Genomic DNA, 13,316 nt, shown 5'->3' with positions numbered 1-13,316 from the left:
GAAAAATAAAATATATTTATTGACTAAAAAGAAAGTAAACTCCTTGTTTTTCTCATTTAGAATTTTAAGTTTTCCCTTTTCTTGATTCTAAGTTGTGTCCAGAGTTTGTTTTCTAGAATTGTTTGAAGAATTTATTTATAGCATTATTTGTAGAATATATTTAACCTGGGATAAAACAAAAGCCTAAATATAACTGGAAAACTACCTAAGGTTCCCTAACTTCTATCTCACTACTTACTCATGCCCTATTGACATTTTTAAACAACTGCAATAGTCGGTTGTTCTTTAGTAAGCATTGGGATTCTTCTGCAATATTTTGTTGCTTTAATAAACATTCAGATTCTTGGCATTTTACTGCTTATTTGCATATTAGCAACCCTTCTCTGCCTGGTATTTGCATAGTTATTTTTTCTTATACAGGTACTGAGACCTGATTTTGTCATTTCTACCTTTCTTGCTTGTTGATATTTCACACATGTACTAAACTGCTTCTGAAGGCGCTTTTCCCATTACCTTGTGTTTGTGAAGTTTACCTGATACTAAGAAAAGGTTTACTCCTTTATTAGGTCACTAATTCAAACATTAAGTAATAGTTTACAATCATCCCTGCTGGGGTTCTAGTTTTTTTTCTTTTTCTCTTTAGTTTGGCCCTGATTAACAGCAATGTAAAAAGGGAATATAATATGTTATGGTATGTAGAAAAGAGTGAAAAATTATGGTATTGATTTTATTATAATCACAAATATTTTTCACACAATGAGAGGTTTACTTAATATAATCACCAAAAGTAGTATATTCAAATAAAATGATTTATTTACATTAGTGTTGCTTTGGCATAATATAATTACTCAAAGTGTAATCCGTCCATAAATCAAATTAATTAATACCATAAAACTATAGTCACAACCATTCTAATTTTTCCAGCAATCTTAATCAATAATATGAAAATGAGAAAATAAATGAAAGTGCAAAACCAGCCTTTGTCAAAAGTAAGCAAGCACAAGCAATCCAGAAAAATCAATTACCATATAAACTTGATTTATTCAGTAGGTGACATTTCATTATTACATTTGCTTAACTACATAAAATTAATAGTAATTGTAAGCAGAGTGATTGAAAATAAAAATGCAAATATGTAAGTGATATGTTATTCAAGTTTTTAACTATTTTTAGAAAGAGAGGGAGGGAGAGTGGAAGGAAGGAAGGGAGAGAGGAAGGGAGGAAGGGAGGAAGAGCCACGCAGAGAGGAAGGGAGGAAGAAAAAAGGAAGGAAGACAATGAGAGAAGTAGGGGGAAGGGAGGGAGAAGGAAAGAAAACTCACCTAGTCCTTTAACTTAATTCTGAACTTTTACTGAAAATGTGTTTCGAGTCTAACTATTTTATACTTACACTTTTAAAAATTTCCTTAGATAATATCAACTATTTACCAGTGTGGTCCATTTTATATAAAAGCATCTCCATTACTTAATGAAATACCAATATTTCCCAGTGTTAAGAAGCCACATGAAATCTTGCTAAGTCCACTCATCCACTTTGAATCAGAGTTCTCCTTGCTTGGTGTGCAAGGGTGAATCTGGACTGCGTTACTCTGGTCTCAAATGTGGTCCAACAAATGTTTGTTCCAATATCCTAAAATTTTCATCAGAACAAAGTGTTGTCAGCATATGATAAGCAATCAGTCCCGTTAATGGAGAAACTCTGTTTGTCAGGGTGCTTCCTATTTTAATCCAATTTGAGGCACTGTTAATGGCAAAAGTGATGTTTAACCCAATAAAATTGCTTAATATTTGCAAGGAAAATCTCTTACTGTGTCCTTTATTTTACCTGTATTATTTGAGCAATTATTTTGATTTTTATACATGGAAAATATCCTAGAATGAAAAGGCACTAACTTTGAATAAATTGTATTAGTGAAAATGAAAGAACTGGAACTGTATTACTGGTATTAAAAAAATGAAGAAGACCTATACTTAAACTATATGTTACATCTCTAATCCTTAAGAATGGGTTGAGTTTGTCAAGTAATATAATAGAGGGAATTCCAGCATCTGATGGATGGTGTCTGTGGGGATCTGACCACAGGTACATTTAAGTTCTCTCTGACAACTACTAGTTTATATTCAAATATTTGATCTGATGCCTATGTGCAAAGTACTCTGAGAGATACAATGAAATGTAAGATTTGGGCTTGAATATAAAAAAAATTAATAGGTTATGTGGAAAGATAAAATATTTGTTATATATATCACAAACATTCAAGAATATATATAAAGAATATATATATTCTTTTAATCAAATATATATATATTCTTGATTTAAAGAAACTTAAAAATTTGCGAATGGCCTGAAAAATACATTGTACTCTTTGAAGCTTGCTTTGCTTTGTATAGCCCTGTTAATATAAACCAGGTGTTTAAGCTCCAAACAGAAGGAGTGGATTCCTGAATTCAGGAGAGTTTAAGCTCCAAACAGGAGTGAATTCCTGAATTCAGGAGCCATACCTGAAGTACTATCTGACATCAGCAAGTCTAACAGACCCTGACCTGAAGCAAATCTATGTGTTCCTTCAATTGTTACCTGTGATCCCTGTTTTCTGTAAATATAGCCTTTATCCATTTATTGATATGCTTTGCATGCATGCTGTATACCCCTACACATATGATTCCAATGAAAGCCACTTCAGGGAAGGGTTCGGGGCATTCTCCACTAGAGGGAGTCTCCACCCCTTTTCCCCTGGCAGACCAAGTATGTCTGGAAAGACTCATTTTTTCATCCACAACGGTCCAGAGGACTCTGTGGGACAGGGACTCCCACAGTTTGGGACTGGCATTTTTCATTCAGCATATTTCTTCTGGAGATTCATGCAAGTTTTTTAAGTATCAATAGTTTATTACTAATTGGTATTCTAAAATATGGATATACCAGTTTTTAAACATTCACCCATGTAAGACATCCAAGTTTTTTCCAGATTTTGACTATTATGAATAAGACTGCTATACACATTCATGTACAGGCTTTATGTGAATATACATTTTGATTTCAGAAGCATAAATCTCCAAGAGTTCAATTACTAGGGCATATCATGGTTGTATGCTAAGTTTTATAAAAAATTATCAGTTTTTCAGAATAATTGTACAATTTTACATTCCCATCAGCAATCCATGAATGATACAGTTGCTCTACATTTTTGTCAGTATTTGGTGGTATTATTATTTGTATTATAGCCATTCTCATTGATATGTGGTGATATCTCATGGTTTTTATTTTGCATTTCTCTATTAGCAAAGCATGGTTAAGATTGCATCATGTGATCTGCTGTATACATAATCTTTTCAGTAAAGTATCTCTTTATATCTTGTGCCCATTTCCTAATTGGATCTTTTGTTTTATACTGGTGAATTTTGGGAATGGTTTATAAATTCCAGGTACTATCCTCTTGTTCCATATGTGATTTGCAAATATTTCCTCCCAGACTGTAGCTCAAAAAAGAGTATTTTGAAGGGCAAACATTTTTAATTTTTATGAAATCAACTCTTTCTTTTGTTTTCTTTAATGAATTATACTTTACTGTTTAATAACTTTTTACCTATATTTAAATTCCAAAGACTTTCTCCTATGCTTTTTCTAAATATTTATAGTTAAAATTTTACATTTACAACTTATAGTTTTACTGTTTATAACTAATGAATATGATCAACTTTGAATTAATTTTTGCAGAAGGCATAACACTTAGAACTTTTTTCCATTTTCTCCAGCAACATTTGTTGAAAATGCCATCTTCTCTTCATGAATTGCTTGATAGTGCTCTTTTGTCAAAAAATCAGTTGGGAGTATTTTTTAAATTGAATTTATTTGGGCTACATCAGGTAATACAATTACATAGGTTTAAGGTGTACAGTTCTATAATACATTACTTGTGTGTTGTATTGTGTGTTCGCCACCCCAACCCATGTCTCTTTCTATCATCATCTACCCCCTTTTGCCCTCTCCTGCCTCCCCCACCCCTGTTTCCCTCTGGTAATGACCATATTTTTTGAAGTTCCAGTTACTAGTTCTCAATTATGTCCCATTGATTGATGGGTCTATTCTTCTGCCAACAACACAAATTCAATTAGGTAGACTAATTCCTACCACATTATTTCAAAATAAGTTTACATGCTCTTGTTCTTTTTCCTTTTAAAATACGTTTCAGAATAATCTTGTCTATAGTCACAAAATTTTTGCTGGGATTTTGACAGGAATTGCATTAAATTTATGAATCAATTTGGAGAAATTCACATCCTTATTATGTTAACTCTTCTAATAAATACAACTTTATGTCTCTTCATTTATTTAGATCTTCTTTGATTTCTTTTATTAGTATTATACTGTTTTCAGCATACAAATCCCATATATGTTGGTGTTGCTATATACTATATTTATTGAGTGATTGCAAATAATAATGTATATTATATTTCAACATCTGCATATTCATTGATAGCATATAGAAATAAATTTTTTAATTTTTATTACATATCATGAAATTTGCCTTGTTTACCACTTCTAAGTATACAATTCAGTGGCATTACTTAATTTAATAATGTTTTATAACCATCCTTACTGGATCTTTGCAAAAGATTTTCATCACCACAAACAGAAACCCTATAACCACTAAGAAATAATTCCCACCTCAAAACACTCTGTTCAGCTCCTGATAATCTCAGTCACTTTCTGTCTCTATAAATGTGTCTATTCAATGTATTTCACATAAGTAGAATCAAACAATATGGAGACACTCTTTATCAAGTTGAGGAAGTTCCCCTCTATTATAATTTTTCTGAGAGTTCTTTTTTACAAAATCTAATAGTGGATATTGAGTCTGAAAAACAAATGTTTTTTTCTGCATCAAGTAGCATGATCATGCAGTTTTTCTCTCTGGTCTGTTAATATGCTGAATTATATTGTTTGACTTCCAAATATTGAACAAAACTTTGAGCACCGGCATAAACCCTATTTGGTCATGATGTGTAACCCTTTTTATATAATGCTAAATTCTATTGCTAAATTTATTAAGAATTCTTCTGTCTATTTTCATGATGGGTATTGGTCTATAGTTTCACTTTTGTATACTTTCTTGTCTGATGTGGTATCAAGGTAACACTAGCTTCATAAAAGAAATTTTAAGGTCTTTCTTCTATGTTCCAGAGAGATTGTGTATGACTGGTGTTAATCCTTCTTTAACACCATCTGGTTCTTTAACACCATACTTTTTGGGGGGGGATTGGGGGGAGGCTGATTTATTTAATTTAATAATTATAAACTATTTAATAACATTTTATATTGGGTACGTTGTGGACATTTTTGTTTTTCAAGGAATTGTTTTGTTTTTCAGGAATTTTCTTATTTCATCTAAGTTGTCAAATTTAACTGTGCAGATCTGTTTATAGTTTGCCTTATTATCCTTTTGCTGTCCTCAGGATCTGTAATGATAACCCTATTTCACTTCCGTGTTTTTGAAGGTAGTAGAGTGGCAATTGTCTGAAAGCTTTCTATCTTTCCAGGTTGTCCCTTTACTGGCTTCTTGTTATTTTAGCTAAAGAGAAGATTGGTTTGTTTGTTTTTTTCTTACCTCTTGGGTTTCCAGCTTGCTGGCTTCTATAGTTCCAAGTCTGAGGTATTGAGGCAAAAAGAATGCCCCAGAATTCACCATCACATTGCTCCTTGATTCTCAGATTCTTAGCTGGTTTCCCTTATTCTTTATACCTTTTAGAGTCTTCTTACGTTTGTGTTATATATAATGTCCAGGTTTTTAAGCTGTACATCATGGTAATTATTGGGAAAATTGCATCTATACCGTCTTCCTGTCAGTGGAAGTACCATAATGTTTTGTTTTTAATTGAATTTATTTGGGTAACATTTCACAAAACCATACAGGTTTCGAGCGTACAACTCAAAACATCATCTGCACACTGATTTGTGTGCCCATAGCACCAAGCAAAGTCTTTTTCCATCCTCATTTCCCGTCCCCTCCTACTTTTCCTACCTCCACCTACCACCACCCACTTCCCCTCTGCTTATCACTACACTGTTGTCTGTGTTTATGTGTTTTATACACACACACACACACACACACACACGTGTGTAACTTATTGTATATATAAAACTTAATTCCTTTACCTTCTTTCATCCCCATAAAGTTTTTGACCAGTATTTTAGTTGAATCTACCTGAGATTATACACTTATATAGGGAGTGATGGAGTAAAGCTTTTTTTTTTTTAAAGCTTTAATCACAATTTGGATCCTTAGTTTATAAATGAACTTTGATAAATTATCTCCTACTATAACATTCAATATCTTTATCCATAAACTGGTGTAATAAGTCCACTCCTCCCAAGAGACCCATGTGAAGATTGATGATATGTTTAAAAAGTCTTGCATATGATTAAAATATCCTTATGTGGTTTTTTAAATATAAATTTCTCCAAAGTTATAGGTAACAGATGTTCACTGTAAAAAATGTAAAAAGTCACAAGAGCAGAAAAGTTTGTAAAGTAATCAACTTTTCCTTCAGAATCCAAAATAATTCATAGCTAATATTTTTGTACATTTTCTTTCAGGCTTCTCAAAATGCTTAATGTTATTTAGTTCTGTGGTAATGTGCTTCTGTAACAAACTATTTGAGCTTTTAGATAATTTGTATGGATTTATTTTTATTAGGTCTGCATTAAAACTTTCACTAGCTCTAACTTTGTTTTGACATAGATTCTTAGTAGCATTGTGTTTTAAAAAAACAGAAGCTACCTATAAGTACTAAATGTAAAGGGTATTTGTAGTTTGTACCAGAAAGATTTTTGTGTCCTGTAATAATAACTAAAATTTGCATTTCTTAATCTGTGCTTGTAGGTGCCAGATGCAGTGCCAAGTGTTCAATCTTCATTATTATCTCATGAAGTGGTTAATGTTATCATCACCATATAAGATATGAGAGACCACATTTTTGTTCATAACCACCTGTCTAAAAAAGGAGGCTTGTGCCAAACAGATTCAGCCTTTATTTCAAACATAGCTTTTTGAACAAAAATTGGACAGACTAGGAAAGTAGGGAGAAAACAAGGTATAACATGGAAGCCTCCCATGATGATTTCAGGCATCCTTGATACAGAAACAGGTGATTCACAAGAGCTCACAAGGAAGCCACTTAAGATGTCACACCTTCTGGCCACCTGTTTGTCATTTACAATTGCTGCCAGAAAGCAGTGGCTTCTTCTCTTCAGGATTTCATATCTTAACTCATTTTTTTCTCACTTGTCTGTGTTGACAATAGACAAACAGACTACTGAGCTCCCTTTTGGCTGCCACACAATACTGTGACTAGCAATTCCATTCCTTTGTCAGGTAGAATCTGGTTTAAGTCTCGGACCTATGTCAATTCAGAGACACCAAAGCTCTTGAACAGAGTGAAAGCTGAGCTATAAAGAAGGACTCTGACACATTGCCATAATATGTACCACAGTTCTCCCTCTGTGACTTCTCCAAAATTATGTGCCACCATTTTCCAGAATAGCCATATTCCGAAGAATGGGAAACATCTAAACCCTACAGACATTACTAGAAACTAGCTGAAAGGGGTCATAATATGCCATTGAGGTTCAACATTCAGAGTTAAGACTTACAAGGGTCAGGTGGGAACTGTAGATGGCATACTAACCTATTTTTTGGCAGTTTCCATAGCCCCTGATTATTTGTAAGAGGTAATGCATTTGCCCCTCATTGGCACACTGACACATAGACTAAAAGTATTATTGTAATAACTGTGCTTTCAGTATTTCAGAGATAAATAATATTTTATTTGTATGAATAAAGTTAAATATACAGTAACAATTGTTACAGTTATTCATTGAATAGCTAATAAATGACAGTCTTTATATGTAACTATCAAATCTTTATACAACAGTAGTTAATCAATTCTAAAAACATTAACATAGAGAGTTTTTTTTCTTGGTTCAATAAACAAAAATTTTAAATAGTTTTTTTTTCCATATCACTGTGATAGCTCAGAAAAGGAAAAATTTCCATACAATTTAACTACAGTATACACCTCTAATCAAGTTGTTTCCCTAGACTTCCCATTTGGATTTTGTTTACTCCCTCTGTTTATTCCCTGAAGTCCTATTTGAATCCTGCTTCAGCATCATTGTATTTAATTTGACTTCCGATGCAGTCTGACAAAATTCCCTAATTCAAGTAATACCGTCCTCCTGTGTCCTGATTACCATCTTCAGTTACCTCCATATTCTTATCATTCGATGCTGCATCTCTACCTCTCCAACACAGCTATTCAATGATCATATCCTCCAAGATGGAAAAAAATAAATACATTCTCAAATGAAGGAAACCAAACAGAACTTTAGTCAGTGTACATGCTGTAAAAGAACTGCTAAAGAATGTGCTTCAGATGGAGTGAAAATTATACCAGAAGAAATCTTGAAGTATCAGAAATGAAGGAGGAGCAGCGGAATGGTAAATATCTGTGCAAATGTGGTAGACTATTCTCTTCTGAGATCTTTAAAATATATATTACAGCTGAAATCAACAATGATAACATTATCTGATGGGTATTTCCATGGATGTAGATATATAAAATACTATAGTGTAAATGGAGTGAAAAAGGAGTCTATTGTGGTCAAGTTTCTAAATTCTAAACTGAAGTTGTAAAATCCTGATTCTAAACAGAAATTCAAAGTTAAGTATATATTTTTAGTCACTAGAAAAAACCACTGAAATATATAAAAGAGACAGTCTCAATATCATGATTGATAAATTAACATGGAGCTATAAAAAGGTTAAAAAACTGAGAAGATGGCAGGGAAGCAGAAATAAGAGAACACAACACAACAACAAAAAAACACACACAGAAAATGTACAATGAAATGGGAGACCTATATCGAAAGAGAATAATAGTTATATTAAATAAAATGGTCTAAACACAATATTTTGCTGGATTAGATTTTTTAAAATAACCCAACTCTATAAGAAATCCTTTCAAATATAGTGATAACAACAGGCTAAGAGTAAAAGGATGGAAAAGATAGAATGAGTACTAATTAAAATAAAAATTATGTCTACATTAATATCACATAAAGTGTACTTCAGAATAAAAAAAGTACACAGGGATAAAGAACATTGCAGAATGATAATGTAATCCATTCAAGAAGCCATGAACTTATGTGTGCACCTGGTAACTGAGCTTCAACATACACAGAGCAAATGCTGACAGAACCAAAAGAAAAATAATAAAGAAATCTACAGGTACATGTTGAGACTAAAATAATATTCTTTTGATAATAAACAGAACTATTAAATACTGTCAAGATTTTAAAAAGCTAATTCCTCAACCAATAAAATCTAATTGATATTTAAAGGATAATTCATACAAAAATAGCAAAATACACAGTTGTCATTATTGTACATGTACATTTCACCAGATTGCCTGTTTCATGTATCACAAAACAAACCTTATGAATGTTCAAGAACTGAAATTCTTTAAAGTATGTTTGCTAACAAAAATAAAATTAAACTGGGAATTAACAACAGAAACATAAAAGAAAATAATTATCTTTAGGCATTAAAAAATTCCTTACTAAATAATCTATGAGTGATAGAATTTTCCAAAGGAAATTAGAATATTACTTACTAATAAAAATAAAAACATTAAATGTGAAAATTTGAGGGGCACAGATAAAGCAGTATTAAAAATTTTATAGGAATAAATGCTTAACATTATTTTTAAAAAAAGTCTAAATTAAAATTCATCACTTAAGTTTCAACATAAGAACTTGCAAAAAGAAAAGCCAAATAAATCCAAATAAAATTTAAGGAAATGAATCATTAATACAAGAAATGAAATAAATCAATAACAAAAAATCAGTTGAGAAAATAAAAACCAAAAGCTAATTTTTTAAAAGATCAACAAAAATTGAAAAGAAAGATCAGCAAAGAAAGAAAACTACAGACCAATTTTGCTGATGAACATAGATGCTAAAATCCTCCACAGAATATTGGCAAACCACATCCAGTAATACATTAAAAAGATTATCCACTATGATCAAGTGGGACTTATCCCAGGGATGTAGAGATGGTTCAATACATGCAAATCAATAAATGTAATACATCACATAAACAAAAAGAAAGACAAAAACCACATGATCATCTCAATACATGCAGAAAAAGCATTCGATAAGGTACAGCACCCATTTATGATCAAAACACTCAGCAAATGGGAAAAAAAAATTGATAAAACTCTAGCAAGACTGATGAAGGAACACCAATTACCAATACAAAGTATGAGAGTGTTCTCTACAAGCCCACAGGCATTAAAGGATAGTTGAATGAATACTGTGAAAAACTCTACACACATAAATTCAACAACTTGGATGAAATTGGAATGATAATTTTAAAAGCACACAAAACCAAGACTAACCCAACATGATACAGATAACCTGAGTAACTCCAAAACTATTAAATAAATTGAGTTCATATGATTTGGTTGGGGGGATTTCTAGGTATAGCAGGTTTCACTGGTAAATTATACAAACAGTTAAGGAAGCAATAACACCATTCTACCCAGTGTCTTCTAGAAACTGGGAAAGGAAGGAACATTTCCAACCACATTTTATGAGACCAGTATTACCATGAATTCAAAATATGACCAAAACAAGAAAATTATAGACTAATCTTGGATAACATAGACCTCAACATCCTCCACAAAATATTTGCAAATAAAATCCAAATATATATAAAAATCCACCACAGTCAAGTGGAATTTTTGCAGTTATGTAAGACTGGTTAGTTTTTAGAAATTAATCAATGTGATCAACTATGTTAGCAATTCAAGGTAGAAAAACACAAAATCGTATCAACAGATGCAGGAAAAACACTGATAAGATTCAACAGCAATTCATGATTAACAAAAAGACTCTTAGTATCCAGATTTAGAAAGAGGCTTCTTCAACCCAGGGTCATCTACACATGTTTCCAAAAAATATTATACTTAATGATTAAAGACTAAGTTTTCCCCTTAAGGTCAGGGGCAAGATAAGAATATCCAGTCTCACCAATCCTAAGTCTTAGCCAGGCCAATAGACAAGAAAAATACATTAAACTCATAGAGATTGGGAGGATAGAAATAAAACTGCTCTGATTTACAAAGACATGATTTTCCAAGAAGAAAATTCCTGGATATACAAAAACTCTCCTAGAATTAATAAAGGCACTTAAGTAAGTAGATTAAGGCTGCAAAATACATTGTGAACACATAAAAATTATATTTCTATATCAAAGAACTAATAGAAATCAAAATTTTATATATAACATATATTTTACAAATAAGTCCAGAAATTAAAACTAAGTATCTCAAATATCATGAAACGTCTATATAAACACAAGAATACCATGGAAAGCTAAACACAGCAAAGATATATCATCAGTTCTTCCTAAACTGATCTTTAAATTTGATGCAATACATGTGCAAATCTCAGCAGGATTTTTTTTTTTCAGGTAAATAGCAATAGAGTTTATATGGAAAAACAAAGGAACCACACTTGCAACAATAACTTTGAAACAGAATATTTTGAAAAGACACACTACCCAATTTTAAGAATATTTCAGAATAAAGCTGAAACAATACAAAATAGTGTGGTATTGGCAACTGGAGAAGCACAGAGATGAAGGAGACAGAATAGAGTCCAGAAATAGTACAACCCAATTAAGACCATTTGTCGTTTGACAAAAGCTCAAGCTTGGGAAACCCTTAGAACACTTGGTATAACACTCCATTTGCTCGCACATCACTGGGATGTGAGGCACACCTTCAGTGTTGTCCCACCTGTCATTGGACAGATGGCCATTGCATGTCTCTAGATGATGTCTCTAGAGACGGTCTTGAGTAATGATTCTAAGGTTCTAACAGGCTGCAACGAACTCAATTGATCCAGAAGTTTCTGTGTTCCCCATAAAGGCAACTCAGAAATACAGACAGATTTTTCTTTGAAATAGCCTGGAATGGAGATAATAAGGATCAATTAGGAAATCTTATAAATGAAGGCTCCATCAGGTGACAGATTTCAGTAACAGCTGCAAACAGTGCTCCCATATTAGCAGGATCTGCCATACTCTGTTGGATACCACCACGGGTCACACGCCGATATGTGAATGGTGTATGGCACATCCTAGCGGAGGCCAGTGAAGACCCAGGGAATAACAAAAGAAAAACTGGATTATCCATGTCTCTTCCCACTCCCTCTGTGAACCTACATACATTTTCTCCTGAATTCATATGTTACCTTGGGAATCAGGGGAATAAGGAGGAAGGAGTAGAGCTTATGAAGGAAAACAAATGACACTGATAAGTTTGAAGTTTGCATTGATATTCTTGCCACCCCGTTTGAATCTGTTTCCTTAGAATTGTGAGGAATCAAATAATAGGCTAATAGTTCTATTAAAGTAATAATTGTTATCCAGTTATTATAAACAATTTATTACCAGTAAAGTTTAATAAGTCAAAGGTAATTTTTTAAGATTACATTTTATTATAATAATATATATTTAGCTGATAGTTTATTAAATTAATTTTTACAACCATCACAATAGATGAAAATTATTTTATTTTTTTAAAGATTTTATTTATTTATTTTTAGATAGAGAGGGAGGGAAGAAGAAAGAGGAGAGAAAAACATCAATGTGTGGTTGCCTCTCATGTGCCCCACACTGGGAGCCTGGCCTGCAACCCAGGCATGTGCCCTGATTGGGAATTGAACCTGTGGCACCTTTAGTTCTCAAGGCAGCACTCAATCCACTGAGCTACACCAGCCAGGGCTGTTTTTATTTTAAGTTTAAACTTTTGTTTCTATAGACAAATTATCAAACTATGCAGCATTTTTAAACTTCTAAATGTATTCAATGATGTGAAGTAACTGTTTCTGGACAATTTTTTTGGACAACCTAAATGCAATTTTTAAATTCAAATTATATTACAGTAAGTTAATCAAAAAGAAAAAAATTTAAATGTATTTTTGTTCGTTTCTTATTTGGGTCATACCAAATATTACCACCAGATGGGAGTAGAAGATTGACTAATATAAAGTATCATCTGTCTGTTCCAATGTACTTGACAACGTTCTAATTTTTGACTCTTCTCAGAGGCTTTTTCATGTCCAAATGTTTTAAATAATTTCCAAATTCCATATAAACACCAGTTTATTTAAAAACATAAAACTGAGATTATTGGAACTTAATATTATTAGAGTTATAAAACAATAATAGAAGGAATAATTCTTA

This window comes from Pteronotus mesoamericanus, unplaced genomic scaffold (assembly GCF_021234165.1).
Source record: "Pteronotus mesoamericanus isolate MK-2021 breed Mesoamerican mustached bat unplaced genomic scaffold, CSHL_Meso_final contig_94, whole genome shotgun sequence".
NCBI classification, from domain to species: Eukaryota; Metazoa; Chordata; class Mammalia; order Chiroptera; family Mormoopidae; genus Pteronotus; species Pteronotus mesoamericanus.
This window is presented reverse-complemented; position numbering follows the sequence as displayed.